Raw genomic sequence first — 7,590 nt, 5'->3', positions numbered from 1 at the left:
AATTAAAAATAAGTTAATTGCTATTAAAATGTATGAGCTGGGTGATTTAAGTATTTAAAGTTGAAAGAAATTAAAGCAATTAAGTTAATTGGTATTAAAATGTTTGAGCTGGGTGACTAAGTATTTTAAGTTTGGAAAAATTAAAACAATTAAGTTAATTGCAATTAAAACGTATAAGCTGAGTAACTTGGGTATTTTAAGTTAGGTGAAGTGTCTTGCATGAGTACAACAAACTCAAAACTTAATGTTTCTGTTTACTTAAAATAGATAATTTCATAACTTAAAAAATTTGACGTAACTGATTACCTCAAATTTTTTGAGTTTTGTCAACTTATTCGGGATTACAGTGTGGAGTCTGCAGAGCAACATTTTTTGTTGGGTTTCGTGTGCACTATTATGTCTTCACCGATCATCCAGAGCAGGTTCCTGATGTGAAACTGGGTGGAGAACGTAAACTGACGGTGATGACAGTCAATAGTTCGAGCAGATGGCAGGAGATGAGTTTGGGCAGGATGAAAAGGCTGGAGATGCTGATTGAGAGTGGACTGGTCAATGATGCTGACTATCTTTTCAGTCTTGATGTGGATACAAAGTTCTACGGCCGCTGGGGAGCAGAGTCTTTGGGTGATCTTATAGGTGTGATACATGCATGGTATTATTATACACCTCGTGAGCAATTCCCATATGAGAGAAGGCCTGAGTCTCAAGCGTTTGTCCCTTTTTCTGAGGATAATTATTATTAGGGTGGAGCTGTGCTTGGTGGTTCAGTGAAGCAAGTATATCAGCTTGCTAAAACCTGTCGAGAGCAGCTGGACATTGATGCAGCTAAATCCATTGAGACAGCATGGCAGGAGGAGTCCCATTTGAACAAGTACTTCCTTTATAACAAACCCAGTAAACTGCTTTCACCTGAATATTCTTGGGATAAAACAAAGACTAAACAAGACCAGATCAAAGTCATTCGCTACTCTCATATTCCTAAAAACTATGCTGAAGTTCGTCCAAACAAATAGAAGCTGTTATAGAGAGAGATGCAAAAATGGGGTGTGAAGTATGTGCAGAGCAAAATGTGCAATTGTTTAAAAAAAAAAAAAAAAAAAAAACTTTATTAAACTGTTTTAAGTCATAATAAAGAAATTTGTTTAAAATGAGATTTTGGCACAATTTATTTATTTATTTTTTTTTAATTTAGGGTAGGAAAATGAATAAATGACTTTAAAATTCATTATACACATGTAGCTGGTGCTGAAATGCCCACTTTCCTCTAATTGGTCAACAAAGTCTGAGGTTGTGACGTCGCCCTCAAAATAATAGTCCTCTGCGGACCAGTACTCAGGCTTTTAATTATTATTTAATTATGATATATATATATATATATATATATATATATATATATATATATATATATATATATATATATATATATATATATATATATATATATACATACACACACACATATACATTAGCAGTATTATTAGACATTTGTTAACGTCCTGCTGCTGTGCACCTGATGCTGAGCAAGATAGCCATTTCCGAGCAGCACCTGGTTTGCATGATTGATTCTGAGCAAGGCCCATATATTAATAATAATAATAATAATAATAATAATAATAATAATAATAATAATAACAATATATGCCTGTAGTTCGCCACCAAACTTCTTGCTGTTGTGCACCTGATGCTGAGCAAAGATGGTTTGCACAATTGTTTCCAATCACTAATGTTTGCGGTTGACAGGTAAGTGAGGTACCGTAGGTAAACATCTCTTGAACATTTCCATCCTCAACACTGTGAACTTGCCTCAAAATCTCTGACACACAGAAGCCAAGAACACTGTCTAACCTTTGATCGATTCTCAGTTCAGTCCTCATCTTTAGTCAAAAATTTGGGGGGGGGTGATTTTTGAAAGCAACCTGTCGTTTGAAGGGCAGATTTCAAGCATCTGTAAAATTATTCATCCTAAAAATGTTGGCAAACTTTAACATCAATGGCTTAAACATTTTTTAAAAGCTTGTTCATGCTTTCATGACCTCTCATGTTAGATTATTGTAATGCGTTAGTATTTTAGGGTGCTCCTGATATTTTACAGCCCCTCAGGTCCACTATGCTCAATTAATTTTTGACAATTGATTATCACTCCTAAGGATGCAAGATACTGTAGATTGTCAGACTGATGTGGTGGGTTGTCTTTGATGGTTTTAGCACTGAGCCAGCAAAAATCTGTACACACCCTCAGGTTACCATCTTTTTTTCCAGACCATCACTTAGGCGATGCATACTCACTGAAAGACTTGCCAATTATTCCCTTTCCCTCCATCTCTGACACTTCTCTCCATGTTTGATAATGTGCAGGAGGGATGCGACGATTGCAGCTTATCCTTGGGGTAAACATCATGCTACGACAAAAGAAGAGCTGTCAGTTTTTTCCTCCACAACTTACATACATTAATGTGGTCTCCCAGACCGAAGTCTTTCAGCAACTACACAGCATCAGAGGGTCCGACAAGGGGATATAAATTGGGAATGTTATAATCTTATCTACTCAATCTCTGCATGACAGTGAGTACTTTGCTAGTCAGGAAAAGCTGCAACTAGTTTAGAGTTTTGGCGAAGTGTTACTGATGTTGGATTAGGGTTAAGTAACTTCATTGGCACCCATCGATCACCACACTTAGGTGTTACGTCCAACCAGAGAGTTTTTAGGAGCTGATCGTGCAGTGGCTGGCTCAACAATTACAGTGCTTCCTGTGATAAAAACAGACATTTGTGGGCAGTTTACCCCAAACTACATACTCTTCTGGGAAGTAGAGTGACTGCCTGACAGAATTTCACATGGTCAAGTTTGACAGGCTGTTGAGGGCCTGACCATCGTGAGATTTGAACTTGAACTTGAACTTGAACCAGCTTGGAAGTTCAAGGAAATGTTCAAAATCAGGATTACTGTTCCTGAAAGAAACAAGTTTCCAATAATTGTCATGTGATTGTATCTTCTGCAGAATGCATTTGTTCATGTTGCTTTCAATTATGAACTTATTTCTTTGTCCAGGAACTACAAGAGTTGGAATGACAAACTTGAATACATATATATCAATCTCCAAGGCTTATGTAGACTTTGGTTGAATTGTAAGGCCACCACGGTTATACAGAACAACATTATTAGAAATCACTTGAGTATGTGGGAGGACACCACCAGCATGCAGCTTGAATTCACACTCTTCACTAAGCTTGCAGGACATACTACTAGAATCCAATAACCCTTTAAGTGTGCGTTGGCCACAATCTGTCACTGGATCTGTCACCAGCCCCATTCACTCCCTGATACCCTTTATATAAAACAGTTTTGTTTTCTGACAACTATATGTTAAAAGCCGACCTCTCAGGAATGCACACATACAGTATTTCAACGAGACAATGCAAAACCACATTCTGCACACATTACAAAGTTCTTGCTGCGGGGAAGAGGATGCAGGTACTTGAATGGCTTGATTTGCAGTCTTGACCTGTCTCCAATAGAGAATGTGTGGCGCATTTTGAAGCGCAAAAACCAAAAACCCCTGTACTGTTCCCAACAACAAATTGTGGCTAGTGAAAATACATAGTGGCTAGTGTCGTTAGAAAAGTACTAGCCACAGTGGCTGGTGATATTAAAAAAAATTATGTCAAGCCCTGTGTGTGTGTGTGTGTGTGTGTGTGTGTGTGTGTGTGTGTGTGTGTGTGTGTGTGTGTGTGTGTGTGTGTGTGTGTGTGTGTGTGTGTGTGTGTGTGTGTGTGTGTGTGTGTGTTTATAGTTGAAGTCAGAATTATAAGCCCGCCTTTGAATTTTTTGTTTTGTTTCTGCAACAACAAAAGGAGTTTTACATTTTTTTTAATTTAAGGTCAAAATTATCAGCCCCTTTAAGCTATATATTTTTTCGATAGTCTACACAGAACAAACCATTGTTATACAATAACTTGCCTAATTATCCTAACCTGCCTAGTTAATCTAATTAACATAGTTAAGCCTTTAAATGTCACTTTAAGCTGTATAAAAGTGTCTTGAAAAACATCTAGTCAAATTTTATTTACTGTCATCATGACAAAGATAAAATAAATCGGTTATTAGAAATGAGTTATTAAAACTATTATGTTTAGAAATGTGTTGAAAAGATCTTCATTCCGTTAAACAGAAATTGGGCATAAAATAAACAGGGGGACTAATAATTCTGACTTTAACTATATATATATATATACAGTTGAGTAAATGAAACTATTTGGAGACACAGTGTTTCTTAAAGATTTGATGTTAAACTTTGTAAAGAACTTAAACTGACTGTGATGACAGTCAATAGTTCAGCAGATGGCAGGAGATGAGTTTGGGCAGGATGAAAAATCTGGAGATATTGATTAAGTGGACTGGTCAATGACGCTGAAAATGAAGGCTTCTCTGTGTATTGTATAAACATTACTGTCTCAGAATATAATAGTAATTCAATAATAATTTTCAACAGTTGTTTACACAAGAGGGGTCCAATCCTGCTGTCATCCAGAATGTGTGGTATCATCAGAGTGAACAACAACCATTAATGTGAGCCTATACACACTTGCTGGAAAGCTTATTTTATCTCATGAAAAGTTGTCAGACAAAAAATATTTTGATGGGAGATTACTAGGGGTTGATAGATACTGTAACCCGCAAGCCACAAGAATGTACTAGAATGTGCCAAAACTGGTTTAGTGTCACTCCACTTATTTTATATGGTGTGGCTGACATGATAATTAATGTGCACTTCTTTCAAAACTGACATAGTCTCATAGTTATTAAGAAATGTGTTCTTCACACATAATTATCAAATGATATCAGACCTGCTGCCAGAATTTAGAAGTGAATGCAAAAAAGTATATTTACAGTTTGTAGCCACTGCTTTTGTAATTGACTTTTACTGTATTCAAATAGTGCATTCATTAGGTAATGTACTTATGACTATTATCTCTACTGTACATGATACATTAGCCTATGGAGATTCATTCTATCTGGAAGCGCATAAGCATGTGCACTTTATACCAGTTTACTCAATTCTTTAATAAATGTGTCCTCTTTTATGTCCAATTCATGAATGAAGTGTTATTTTGATAATCTAGCTTGTACCAAAAACACATTCATTCTGTTAAAATGATCATATTACTGTCTATTCACATTGCCTTTTTCCTTTCTCTAGATTGTTATTTTTAGCATGTTCTGGTAAAGTTTAAATTTTAGATTTTCATCTGACAGAAGAGTCAAAGTTTTCTGTCTATTTTTTTTTCCAACTTTTTTCATTTCTAAATTTTGATGAACGAGCAAGGCCAGCACAGACACATTGCACTAAAATGAAGTACTGCTGAATTAGGAAGTAAAGCAGTTTTACTACATTGTGCTGCAGCTATTATACTATATAATCTAATATGCCAATAAGTGTACTGTGCTGCTCGTGTTTCAAAGGATTATTTATTCATCATTTTGAGGGTCTTATTTCTAGAGTCACACAAGTCTTTATAAGACATTTCAGTCTATTTTTTGTCAGTTTTAAAAATATTTTTTAATATAGAGCATTGAAGAGTACAAAAAAACATTATTTATTAAAGGTCAAATAAATTAAATGTTATTTAGTAATGTTGATCATTTTTAATAACATACAATGGCAAAAAAAAAACATGAATCACAGAAATGTGCAACGTTATCCATAAAAAATCAAATACTGATGCCATATATATATATATATATATATATATATATATATATATATATATATATATATATATATATATATATATATATATATTTTTTTTTTTTTTTTTTTTTTTTTTTTTGCCTACTGGCCCAGCTGGAACTTGAACCAACGACTTTCTTGCTGTAAGGCAACAGTGCTTATAAAAACAAAACTTGCATTAAAGCACTTCAAGTGATATTTCGTAACCCTCTACGGGTTCTCTATTCTCTATTAAGAGAAAAAATAAAGACAAAGAACAAAAGTCAACTTCAACAATAAAAAATAAAATAAATAACCCATAAGATTCCTATATAGGAAACAGGGTGGCACAGTAGTGCTTTGCCTCAAAGCAAGAAGGTCTCTTATTTGAGCCAGTTGTGAATCAGTTGGCATTTCTGTGTGGAGATTTTATGTTCTCCCCATGTTCATGTGGGTTTCCTCTGTGTGCTCCAGTTTCCCCAAGACATGGTCTATAGCTAAATTAAATAAGCTAAATTGGCTATAGTGTATAAGTGTGAATGCACGAGGGTATGGGTATTTACCAGTGTTGGGTTGCAGCTGAAAGGGCATCCGCTGCATAACATGTGCTGGATAAATTGGCGGTTCATTCCGCTGTGGCAGCCCCTGATTAGTAAAGGGACTAAGCCGAAAAGAAAATGAATAAATGAATGAATGAATGTATGAATGAATGACAAACATGCTCATAAAAAAATTATAAATAAAAAACGTTTTAACTTGTAAAACTCATTCTTGATTCTAGAGTTGGACCTGGCTTTATAATTCCAGTTGTTTATACACATTACAGAGACATGTTAATAAGCAAAATCACAAGGATTTGGATTCTATTTTACTATCAGGAAATTTAGAGAAAAAAAACGACTTGTTGTTTCTATCACTACATTATGACTGTGGACACATTACACACAGTTCTGTCCAAACAGTGCCTGAAAGTGGATTTTGCATCATAGATGCCCTTTAATAATAATCATAATTACAATAATAAAATGCAGGTTTTGAAACATCACCCTCTGTCTGGCTTGCATTATTTTAGAGCGTTCTGTCATGAACTCTTCCCGTGATTATTTGCCATTTTATGATAAATGGCTTGGTTGCGTTCATTTGTTTAACAATGGATAAAATCTTCTGACTACTTCTGAAACTTCCTATTATCCAAAAACACTGAAGTAAAATATAATCAACGCCAGATGACTGTGGTGCAACAAAATGCAAATGTATTACAAAGTTTTGAATATTCAAATAGGGCAACGCATGGCGCAGTAGGGTAGTGTTGTCGCCTCACAGCAAGAAGGTTGCTGGTCGAGCCTCGGCTGGGTCAGTTGACGTTTCTGTGTGGAGTTTGAATGTTCACCCTGCGTTTGTATGGGTTTCCTCTGTGTGCTCCGGTTTTCCCCACAGTCTAAAGACATGCGGTACAGGGGAATTGGCTAGGCTAAATTGTCCGTATAGTGTATGAGTGTGAATAAGTGTGTATGGATGTTTCCCAGGGATGGGTTGTAGCTAGAAGGGCATAGAAGGGAATGAATGAATGAATATTCGAATAGTTATTAAATGAAGACCTAATTTGAAAATGTAACACCTCTATGGCATTGAGTTGCCCTCATTCAACAAACCCTTTTTTTGGCCAACCTAACGCCGTGACAAAAAATGTGGCATCTTTGCTTCACATCCACCAACATATTTCTGAGGTTTCACACTGACGAATAATCATTAGTAAATAAGTACACTCAATCGGTACCCCTCAGAAACACACAATGCACAATTTATAGTAAGAGTAAACTAAGCCCTTTAACTGAGGCAAACACAAAATACAAATCAATGCATAAGAGTCTAAATAAATATT

General features: G+C 35.5%; 1 pseudogene; it reads left to right on the top strand.

Annotated features, from left to right (window-relative positions):
- The first annotated feature begins 288 nt into the window (after nt 1–288).
- LOC147843958 (globoside alpha-1,3-N-acetylgalactosaminyltransferase 1 pseudogene) lies at nt 289–1,059 on the top strand (annotated as a pseudogene).
- Nucleotides 1,060–7,590: the final 6,531 nt, after the last annotated feature.

Source organism: Danio rerio, chromosome 5 (genome assembly GCF_052040795.2).
Source record: "Danio rerio strain M-AB ecotype USA chromosome 5, GRCz13ab, whole genome shotgun sequence".
Taxonomy (NCBI): domain Eukaryota; kingdom Metazoa; phylum Chordata; class Actinopteri; order Cypriniformes; family Danionidae; genus Danio; species Danio rerio.
The sequence above is the reverse complement of the archived record's forward strand: the minus strand, read 5'-3'. Positions and strand labels throughout refer to the sequence as shown.